Source organism: Tenebrio molitor, chromosome 1 (assembly GCF_963966145.1).
Source record: "Tenebrio molitor chromosome 1, icTenMoli1.1, whole genome shotgun sequence".
Lineage (NCBI taxonomy): Eukaryota > Metazoa > Arthropoda > Insecta > Coleoptera > Tenebrionidae > Tenebrio > Tenebrio molitor.
In genome coordinates this window covers 47,446,035-47,458,142 of record NC_091046.1, presented here as the reverse complement: position 1 = coordinate 47,458,142, position 12,108 = coordinate 47,446,035, and the positions used below count along the sequence as shown (strand labels likewise).

Here is a 12,108-nt window from a genome sequence, read left to right as displayed (position 1 = left end):
AGGAAAATAATTTAGTAGGTAATTATTTAACAATTTAGAAAACCAAATATATTCAACATTTTGAAATATCCAAATAATTCTGAAAGCAGGTCTAAGAAAAAATTAATTTTTGGTTAATTTATTTGCGTGTTTACGAGTATGTGAAAGATTTTTTCAAATTATTTTACTTTTACATAACTTTTAATAAACAATAATAAATTTGTACAATGAAATAACACACTAAAATAATATTTTCTGTTACAACACGCGTTCAAATGAAATCCTGGGCTGCGTAGGCGTTGGAAAAATTAAACGGTTTAGAACAGTGTAAAGTTTGAATTTCCCGCCGTCTGCAGGAATGACATTTGTTTATGTTTAATCGGGACATAATTGAACATGTTTGTTTTTAGCAAAGGGTGTCCTCAGATATTTGCCTCGACAACAGGAATCGTCAAGTTATTCTATTTTTAATGTAAAACATTGCAAAGAACGAAAAAAAAGAGAGATTTTTTGGCCCTAAATTTTAGGTTAGCTGTCAACATGCTCCAATTAATCTACGCTTTAAAAAAGCACAACAATTGACGGATTCCAACGCCTTCCCAGCCCACAATTTCATTTGAACGCGTGATAGAATATTTTATTTATTTAATAAAAAGTTGTAAATTATAAAATTTACACAAATAAATCCTTTGAATGTCATTTTATATCAAAACCACTGACGTCTAGGTGTACAAGATAAATATTTAGTTTCCAAATGACATAATAAATTGTCCGATCATATTCCGCAACTGTCTCTTTCACAACTTTTTTTCAAACACCAGAGTTTTTATTAGAAGCTGCATTTTATTCTGCGGACGAATTTTTTGATTTTGCGATATGTAAATTACTATTATAGTAACAGTTGACTAATTTGACGCAATTAAAATGGTAAGAAAGGAAGTACAAGAAGTTTCTTCACTGCAAGAAATAAAATGTAAAAGTTACTGAGCAAAGTTTAACGTTTCAACTTTCATTTTCACTTTCAAACTACGCAAATCGTAGAATTTTTTTCAGTTTTTTCAGAAGAAAAAAATTTACCAAACGTTTAGTTCTTGAATCGTCCTAAATTCGTACAAACCGAGTTTAACTAATCTGTCAAGTTTTATCGGGATGACTAACACGCAACCTTTACAACCAACATCTTTTTGATAACAGTAATAAAAGTTGTTCGGAATTCCAAGTTTTAATAATTTCGGAAATTTAGTGGTTTATTTTATGTTCAAAAAAAAAAAAATAGTATTTATGGTTAGTTAGGTTTTACATGTAAATGCACTTTAATCGCAGTCTCATAATTAATTCGTGTTTAATCTGTGTTTAATCGCAAAGAATAAAACTCTCCAAATTATTACCGTAATGAAATTAATTTCGTAAAAATCATGGAAAATTAGTCGGGCAATAAATCGGCGATAATTCCGACGATTCGAGTAATCCGCTCGTTAATCGTCGATTTTACGGCAGGATATCTCTTAATAGCCGTCGAAACCGTCCATTTCGATAATTTTCCCATCGATAATTGATTAATAAATTAGTGGTCGAGTCGCGATTCATCTCCGGAGATAGAGATCTGTCGGCGGCGGGAGCGTCTTTCGCGGAATGAAAGCGACAAGACACTCCGGAGGTGATTAGACGTCGCGACGCTACTCTCTGATTGGTCGTTAGGAGTGGGTGATTAGTACGCCCGTCTGGCGGCCGCGTCCATGACCCGCACAACACCGACCAACTTACACTCTCCCCAATTAACGGCGGAACTGTGTCAAAGGGGTGCACGCGGCGCGCTCCCGCCCCCAATCACCCACCGCCCGCGACTCTGCGACAATTAAACGTGCGTCATCCGTGCAGTGATAAAATGAAATTGTCCTACCTTGGTGGCGGCGTCGCGCCGTCGGCCGAACGTGGAGCACCCTGCCCACCCTCCGGAGGCAGATCGGCGAATGCGAGCGTCGCGACGCTCACACGCGCCCCAACTGATCGCGAAGACGTCCGTCTCGTTCTTCACCATCGGTTGGACGAGGAGCGGCGAGATCTCGAGGAAGCGTCGAGGCCACCCTCCCCACGCGCCCTCGCGCATGACCAAGATGGCCGATTCCGACGTCACCCCTTCGCCGCTCATTTGGTGTTAAGTTTTTACGGTAATTAGAGCGGTAATTATCGCGGCTCGGGTGCGGTGGCGTCTCGGGGGCACAATCTGGATTTTTGGTCCGGTTCGGGGGCGGCTGGACGCGGAACGGACTATTTTCCGGGCGCGAGCGGCGGCATCGATTTTATTTTCGATGCGTGTGTTTGCTCCGACAATGGCGAGCGGAGACGGCGTTTGTAAACAAAAAGTTTCTGTGTTTCGGGACGGTTTCGGCGGAGGCAGTGTTCGGGGAACAATGGGGCAATTTAATTTCGTGTCCATCGTAATGGATTGGAGACGAAAATAGCGCCCCATTATGGGGATAATTATTAAATTTTATTTAATTTCAGCCAATCGATAGGTGGTTAATGTTTGTGAGTTTTTGTCGGGAGGAGAATGGGACCGCTTCCTTGTTAATAAATTGAGGCGAAAAAGAGGCTATGACTGGGGAAATTAATTTAATATTCGATTGTCGACGAGGAGGTCGAAGACACCAGCTACAATGGAGGCTCTTTCAAAAAGTTGAAGCTTTCAAATTTATCAATCGGAGACGTTTATGGCTTCTGCCGGAATAGAAACCAGTGTCGGAGGAAGATGGACCTATTTAGGTAACAAATTTAACAAACAATAAAGAAAAATTGCAAAATATTTTCGATTTATTTTTATCCAAAGTTCAAAAATTTTACAGTTCTCAAAAAATTTTATTCCAGGTTGGGAAATAATTTTCTTTCATATCAAATTGTTGTTTACGTTACGTGGTCAAACTTTTATAACCTTGAAACTTCAAAAGTACCTAACATAAATCTACATTTTTTTTCCTTTAGTACAAAAAAATTAAACCTTGACTGTTCTAAAGTTTCTCGACTTCCAAAGTCTTAAATCAGGCAATAAACATTATTACTATTAAAGTATATTGTGACAAAAATTTTATCTGTTTTTAAAAAATGAAATGTCCCAAAACAACTTGAAATTTGTAGTGGCGAAATTTTTTATTTTAAAAGCGTTTAAAAAGAAGAAAATCTTGAATGGCAAGGAAAACTTCTGGACAAACAAAAAATCCCCACGCTAAACACCGTTTACGTTGTTTTGGCATAATGGGAGGCCATGATTTATTTTTTTAACGTTGGACACACTGTTTGATTTCCGTCACTAAATTGCCTGACATGCGGACCTATTAAAATGAACATAAAACATGTTGCTGATTTTCCCGCGATGTCTGAGTATTCTTCTACTGCAAACTAGTAAATCTGACAACAATGCACTAGATATTGACGCTGTTTATAACCTCAAACTAACCTAATTCAACCGACAGCTTTATTACCAAATTAAAGGCAATTTCCATGGCCTCCCATTATGCCAAAACAACGTGAATGTATTATTCGGCTAAAACATTTTACTCTAAAAGAGGAGTTAAGGTTATTAAAAAATTAACTTCAAAAACTTAACATAAAAAAAATTAAAAACCAAAATTTTCAAACTCGAAGAACTATAAAAATTTTAATGCAAAACAAGGCTATAAAATTATTCAATTATGTATCATTGAATTAAATATTTAATAAATAATTGAGGAAGGATTTCAAATTTTTGAAGAATTTATTTGTATAATTCTTTTTACTTCACGTCGTTATTTTTCAAAAAATAACAATCTGTAGGCGACTTTTTGCAAAAAGCTTGTTGAAGGTAAGATATGTATTTTGTTTATTTTATTTTATTGTTTTTATAACAACTAAAGGAAAAATAGTGGAAATTTATTTTTTTTAATTTTCGATAAAAATTGAATTTGTTTATTTGAAGTTTCTTTTTAATTCCTCGCTTTAATCGGGTTATCGTACTTCCCAGACACATCGCCGACACAATGAGAGCGCCCGGAGCTGAATCACTTTACTTTTCCTTTCCTCCGGTCCAACCCCGTAACGCTGAAGCGATTAAATTGGAACAAAATGGGTCAAAGTTAAGCGTCATCCCCACCCACCCCTTTCCGAGTTCGGTGTCCGACCGAACCCACGCCGTCTGAGCAGGTTGGCCAACTGACGTCTACCCCACAACCCCGCTCATAAATCACATTGTCTGAAGGGTTGCCGGAAGAGGAACCGTCGTATTCAAATTATCCACAACAGTTGTGGACCGGGACCCTCGAAGACATCGAAAGAGAAAAGAAATCCCATTTTTTATCATCTCGCATAATTGAAATTACCAACCCTCAGTCTCGGCGGGGCCCTTCACTTTCGTCTCGAACAAAGGGCGCTACCTGAGGAAGGGTTGCGAGACACTCGGACGCAAGGTAGAGCATATGCAAAGGAGCCAGCAGGTAGCAGAGGAGACGACATCTGCATACGGAAGGGTCGGGTACTGCGCCCGAGGGGCGCGATGTGAGAATTCTCGGGGACAGGTAACGAACGGATTGTGAAAAATGATAAATTATTATGTGAATGGGGCCCGCAGTCGCGGCCTTATTTAAATATAATTCAGAAACTGTCAAACGCCCCTCCGGACCAAATTTGCATGCCGGGACTGAATAGAGAGTACCTGGACGCGGCCGTTACCGGTTCACACGGAGAAGGGTTGAGGGACGAAAAGATGAAACGCGGAATCAGACCAAACGGGAACATTCCAGACAACCAAACTGGAAACACATTTTTTTTTAACGCAAAAAATCAAAAACACTTTTTTTTTCATTAAAACATTTCTTGGAGATACGGAAAACAAAACAAAAAAAAAATGATAAAAGAAGTAGGAAATTTTTCACAATTTTGGAAAAGTTCAAAAAGGAATCGAGAGGCAAGTCGCGAACAAAAGATAATTTTCAAAATTAATTACATTTACATACATTTACATTTTGACAGGGGTAAAGTTTTGGAATTTTGTCAAATAAGAAGGTACTGTTTTCTCAATTTGGTTGTAGGTCGTAAACTTTTATGGTACTTTCAGTTAAAGATCTTGCGGTACTTATAAATCCTAGTTCACCACTAACAGGTAATATTGTGGCCGTTAATCATAATATGCAATAAAATTTTACGACCTACAACGAAATTAAGAAAACAGTACTAGTTGGACCAGTTGAGGAAGGTTGTATAGAATGTTGGAGGAAGTACTAATCACTCTGTGCAAACAAGCCCCACACAATTAGTACCCAGTGGTAAAACTGTTCGTTATAGGGGTGCATCTGTCGTCCCTTGTAACAATTAAAACCCTAATTCCTGCATCGCTAATTGTCATTTTTATTCGAGACCTAATTACCCGACAAATCACCTGCACCACCACAACACGTCCATCACCCCCGTCCACCCCTCGTTATCACTCGAATGCAAATTCTCCGCGTTTATCAAAAATAATTTATTCATTACAACCATCCGATCAGATTAGATCGCACAAAGTGTGTCCTGATGGGTTACATAAAAATTACCATTTCTTCCGGTTGATGGGCCGAAATGTCGATGAACCGGAAGCGATCGACTTGACGTATCCAATCAAACCCTCTACCTGCCTACGGAGATTGGGCCCTGTTATTTTATTTTATTATTTTTTCTTCTGGTTGTTGCGTCGACGAGGGGCGACCTGACCTCACCTCGAGCGGTCGCTCTCATCTTCTAAATACCATTTATTGGGTCGTTTGGCAGGTAAGTGGCGATGAATCGAACGACAATCGTTGCCGAACGGAGATTATCGCCGATGATCAATCGGATACGGACCGGATCGACCAATAAAAATGTCTAATGGGTTTGTTTGAGGGGCAATAAATGCGAGTGGGCTCTCGATAACGAATCATTTAATAAAATTGGAAGCGGTGGCGGCCGACGCGACGCCTTCTTCAATGACCCTGAAACAATTATAATAATAACAATAACACTAATAATAACAACAACAACGATAATGACAATGACGATGATGATAATAAAAACAATGATAATAAACGATTGCAACAAATTACCTACCCCGGCAAAATACATAATTTTCAAAATAAAAAATTACGATTTTTTGGTTTTTGTTTTATTTCTTATCCTAGCCTGTCCTTTTAGTCCTACAACGGAAGATTTACATCCACTTTTTAAACTCTTAAAATTAAAATTTTCCTACAATTTTGTAGTGAATAGTGATAGTAATAGGGTCAAAAATGACCCAAATTTAAATGCTATTGCTAATATTCTTCACTCACATGGTATAATACAAAACCAGTTTCATTTTTCAAAATTGAAATATGTATTTCACATCAACTTAAATATGTAGAAGATAGTTGATTTTCTCATGGACTGTAACCTTGGAAATATCCTGCGCTAAGCCAGTGAAATGCATGCAAATAGACGAAAGAGAGAGACGACACTAACATAACAAATGACGATGTTTTCTGATCGGTTTGTAGTGCCTACTTGAGACCAATATTCCTCGTTTGCGCAGATATGACTCACAGCCCATGAGACAATCCAACATCTATGCCATCATAATTTCTTTGAGTCTCTTTTCGTTGACACTTTAAATAAAAATCCGATCAAGAATGCTTTGAAAAATTTTACGAACGCATGTCTGGCATAATATGTTACACATATTTACCCAAGTGACAAACCACTGGCTGTTGATCGTGCACACGTTGCCAAAATAAGTTTTGGTTATAAATGCCTAATGCCTTTGTTCCGTTGAATAAACCATTTTGCGATACTAGATATCAGATAGTTTAAAAAAATGTAGTAAAAAAAGTAGAGCACAAAATGAAAAACAACGACGCTTAAAGATTGAAGGTTAGATCTGACAACAGTGACAGCTACAAAGTATCATAAGCTGCAACATACGGGAAAGAAACAGAATTAGTGGCAAATTTGATCAAGAAATCTACAATAAAACGAATTGTTTTTCCTCTTGTTTTATATCTTATTTTATTACCTTTCAAGAAAATACAATTAGTATTTATTGAGATTCTAAGAATCTACAGTGTAGCATGCTTCTGCTTCTCTTTGGGATAAAAACAGCAGCTTCCACCTGAAGAACCTGAAGATATGAGACGAATTACGAAGGAATAATTATTGCGGATGGCGCTGTAGGAATGTCGCAATTAATAAAGTTACTTTGATCGTCGATCCATCACATCTTGGTACACTGGTTCCCAAAGAAAACGTTGCAATTTTGAGTGGAGGCGGAGTGGTGAGCCGATATCCGTGAGAAAATTTATGGCTCTCGTAAAAATCAAGTAATTTAATAGGTAGGATTCGCATATTTTGCCAAACACGGACTAATATAATTAATATTATTTATGGCCACCATTACAATTCTCTGAAAAGCAGCATTTCAAACGCGTTTCCCTGTTCAGATTTCTCCCAGAAAACGACCAGAATGTTATAAATTAAAATTTAATTGGATTCATTTGACTCGTTATTATTTGTACCACTTTTTTCTGTCGTATTTACAAATAGTTTAGAACTGTTTTAATGCGCATTTTATTACATCTGTATCATCTACACCGATTTTATAGTCTAGTTTTGATTATTTTTTACACAGGTGTTTGGACATTTCTGGCGATATGCTAATTTAAAACCCATTCTTCTATGGTGTAATTATTTAAATAAAAAAAAGTCGTAAAATCTTAAAAGCCCATAAAAAATACAACAAATTAACGACGAAGGCTACGGCGGTGCATGCGCCTAATATTTATAGCCACCAAAGAGAACCGCGAGCGCGTTTCGCTGCGCCGCTGCCATCTAACGCCCAATAGCCACACTAGTCCGACTCCTATCGGAGCCCCGAACCAAACTCGAATCTTTTAAAGTTGTCTACTCTCCCCGAGGAAACAAATTTTGAGCGAAACTGCGCTCTATAATAGCAATTAATCGCTGGCATTATTCAGTTTGTTGGTGGTAAATTACCATTGAATGTTTCATACCGGTGCAATTAATTTAAGTGGACTAATTATTATTTAACCTATCGGTGATGTTGTTACGATGAAAATCTCAATTTACCGGTAATGCGAGTAGAAAACACGATTTCCCGATTGGTTTCCACTCATTTATTATTATTGAACCATTAACGAGCTTGTAATAACGGTTTATCTGTATCTAATTTATAAAACAATGTCGGCTCACTAAATTAGAATTTAAATTGAAAAGGCAATTCGATCCGTGCATTAATGGCCCCGTTCATAAAATGAAGCGTGTGGTTTTGTAATCTCTGGACGAATCTAATTTTAATGACTGTCTAAACCTATCGGATACGATGATGTAGGTGCACACGATAGGCGAAGATTAAAAACAAAACAAAATATGTTCGAAATTAGACATAGAAAAAACACAAAGAATCAGTAACTTCTCACGATGGGAAACGGAGAGTAGTGCCATTTTAAAAATAGACGGTGACGTAATTTTGCACTTCTGGAACATTAAATGTATTTTTACTAACAATAAGGTAAACTACATTCTCGTGTCAAACAGGAAAATATAAGTAAATAATAACTAATGTTTTTCTGTCATGTAACTAATAGGTATATCTGTTACTAATTATTTTTAAAATCTTAATAAATGACAAGGGATAAGATTTTAATAGAAGACGTGAGATTGCTACCATATAAGGAACTGTCCAGAAAACATCTATGATTCTAAAAATTAAACTTTAGATATTTTAAAGCAAGAACAGTGAGATCGCAAAAAAATAGAGTTGGCTGTGACCAAAAATTTCAGTTGGCAATTCGTTAAAATTTCAATTATGAGATGTCAATCTTAAAAGTTAGGTTAGTGGTTTTGAGAACGTTGAAATCTTGATTTTCATAAAGGTGTGTATTATGTGTGACCTGTCGGTTGTAAAAGAATCATGAGTATTTACGAACTAGAGTAAATGTTCGAAATGTCTGCCTTCAGCTTCCAAACATAATGCTACTCTCTTCGCTTCATGTTTTCAAATGACCTTCGCAAAGTCGGGACATCAATTAAATTGCAGTTGTCAGTAATTATTTACATTTTCAAAAATGTTAAACGTTGGATTACAATTTTTTGAAAATTACAGAATCTCTTAAAATAAATTTCCTAAATTAGCACTAACAATTATTTTAGTCCAATCATTACCTATATTTAAAAAAGATAGAGATTTCCTCCTAACAAGCTCAGTTTTGGTACATATTTTTAGTTTATCGTTTAGTTTGTACTTAATAGATTTTTAACATTGTTGGTAATATTAATTAAAAAAATATTTCTATTAATGTACTTTGGCATGAGTTAGATATTTGTTTATTTATTTATTTGAAAAAATACAAGATCAAGTGGTTAATGACGTTCGTATATGGAAACATATTTCGGAAAAAGCCATTTCTAAGACAGATTGATTTTTAACGACCCTTCAATCAAAATCACACCATGTGTCGTAGGAATTTCTTTTCTCTTTCCTTTTGTTAATTACCTTGTTGTTTAAGACGGCAACCAAGTTTTATGTAAGTTTGAACGAATAATAATTCTTAGGGGCGAAACTGGATTTGGACTAATTCTTAGGAAGCACGGTACGTCCTTCGACTGCTTCACAAGAAGCACCGCTCGTGGAACGTGTTAAATTATCGCATTAAGTAATATGGGAGAAAAAAAAAACCGCATAATGATTTGCGAAAGAATGTTAAATTGTGGTCTAAAATCTTTGCCACTTTGTGTTATCTTCGGCGGCCTCGTCATCCGCTCCGCAGCACCTCATTAGAGAAGAGAATTTAGCCTCGAGCCCACACCTAGTTCCTCGCAATTTTCCACATCTCGACCTTCGTCTAATTGAATCCGTCCCACAAAACAAAATAAACCCGCAGCACAATCACCAGATAACCATTTGGTCGTCCATTCGCGTGGACAATCGCGCATACGTCCTCCTTTTAATCTGTCCGCGAGGTTGGTGCCCCTGCGTTAAGCCCGTCCTCCACTGCTCTCGTCGCTAATCCTTCGCCTATTTATTCGTTAATTGGCTCTCGAGCGCGGAATCTTAATCGTAATGTCCCACAAATTAGGCTGTTTATGCGACCAGAATAGAAAAAGCCTCGCGTGAACGTCTAATAATGGCGATGGCGAGGGTTGAACACACCATCGACTAAATTAGCTTCGAAGATGCAGCGTTATCAGCGCATCGGGATCGTTAGATGGCGAGTTTACGACTGCAGACGTGACCGAGGCGCACCTCCGCCGCCGCCGCCGCCGCCTCCAAAACGCACACACGCTGATGCAAATCAGACGAGGTGAAGGTGGATGACGAGGAAGTGACGGTCGCCTTGCCGAGGCATGTGCTTTATTGTGTCGTAGATCAAGTTGGCCGAGGTCAAGATGCACTTGTTTGCGCGGCCTGCCGGGATGTATCGCGTTACCCACATACCAACGGCCTCGCCGACTTGATAAATTGCTCTTGGGAAATTGCCTAAGAGATATCTTGTAATCTCGCTGATAGAGAAGGAAAAATCGACGAAATACACGACGAGGAAGAGGTCGCCGATGCTGCATGGGTGTGTTCACGTGATCTTTGGACTCGGGTTGCACCCATCATACGGGTTCCAACAACGGAGATCTTTAAAATCCTTCCAGTTTGTCAAAACACTACTCACAAATCCCCAAGAGCTCAACAGAGCACGTCCCATATTTAAACCCAAATTTATTCACGTACACAATAATTTCCATTACCCACCCATTGTCGGGATCACTTATAATTTATTTAAATACACAAGTGCGGTCATCACATGCTGACCGTTGGCTATATTGGTTGTATAAGAGAGCCTTAACGACGCAGGACACCTGCCATCCACGCAGAGGGCGGCCATCAGGAAACAGATGATTTACTTTTATTAATAATATGCGATCAACATAAATAACATTCAACGTAGTTTACGATAGTAGCCGATACGTTTAACAGCGCTCTTAATGTTTTGTAATTGTATCCTATAAAATGTCTATCATGGTTTATTATCGTCCAGGGTAAATTATCATCACCCGAGCCGTACCTACTTTCCACTCCACTCGATCATCCTGATTGGCTTCGATCTTTCGGCGCTATGCAATTAGTCTGTGATTTGTGGAAAACATACACCGAACCGGTGTAAACAGCTTTTGACTAAGAAGCGTAATCTTGAAATGTGCCAAGGGCGAAGTACGAACACGCAGTACTTTCAACCAAAGAGAACAAAAAGTGTCTTCTGTGTTTAGCACTTCCGATTGGATGTTAAATTAAGGCACTGAGAAGAATTTCTTGGCTATCTGCAATTAGGTACAAATGGTACCACCATGATTGAGAAACGCGTAACAACTAGTTACTGCGTCGAGTTGCAATAGTCAATTTGGAGGTACCACTTTTGTGGCACTCCAGTTTTATCATGATCAAGCTGAGAGGAACTAGTAATATGCGAAGGTAGTACCGGTTTCGCTTACATTTAAAAAAAGGAAACTTAGTGAGTACCGTTTCATTATCTTTGTACAAAATCTAATATTAAAAAGAGCTACAGGAAGATTTTTACAGATTTGATAAAACATTTCTCCCTACTATTGTAATTGACGAGGAAATACAATATAAGATATTTAGTACCTACGTTATCAAATCTCTCGTTAAGGTGCACAAGAGTTTTTCAAAATTTGTTAATATATCTTCCGGTACTCTCCAGAATGAGACATGGATCAGAAAATTCATTACTGTCAAATTCGTTATGATAACTTTTTTATGGTGTGAAAGTACCGTGAGATCGAAAAAAAAATAGAGTTAGCTGTGACCAAAAATTTCAGTTGGCAATTCGTTAAAATTTCAATCAGTCAGTCTTAAAAGTTAGGTTAGTGATTTTGAAAACGTTTAATCTTGATTTTCATAAAGGTGTGCATTATGTGTGACCTGTCGGTTATGAGGAGCTCCAATCGTATTTACGAACTAGGGTAAATGTTCGAAATGTCTGCCTTCAGCTTCCAAACATAATGTTATTAATTCGGGAATTGTGCCAGACCTGTTCAGGTATGGAAAAACAAAATAATCAAGGCAAGTTTTTGATAAGTGCGTTGAAAGTC

General features: G+C 37.8%; 1 long non-coding RNA gene across 1 annotated transcript in view; it reads right to left on the bottom strand.

Annotated features, from left to right (window-relative positions):
• Positions 1 to 5,356: 5,356 nt before the first annotated feature.
• The window catches only part of LOC138140520 (uncharacterized), a 32,397-nt gene continuing 25,645 nt past the window's right edge, over positions 5,357 to 12,108 (bottom strand). Inside the window, exon 4 of the long non-coding RNA XR_011162555.1 lies at positions 5,357 to 5,951. This is a non-coding gene — a long non-coding RNA (uncharacterized lncRNA). The remainder of the gene's footprint in view (positions 5,952 to 12,108) is intronic.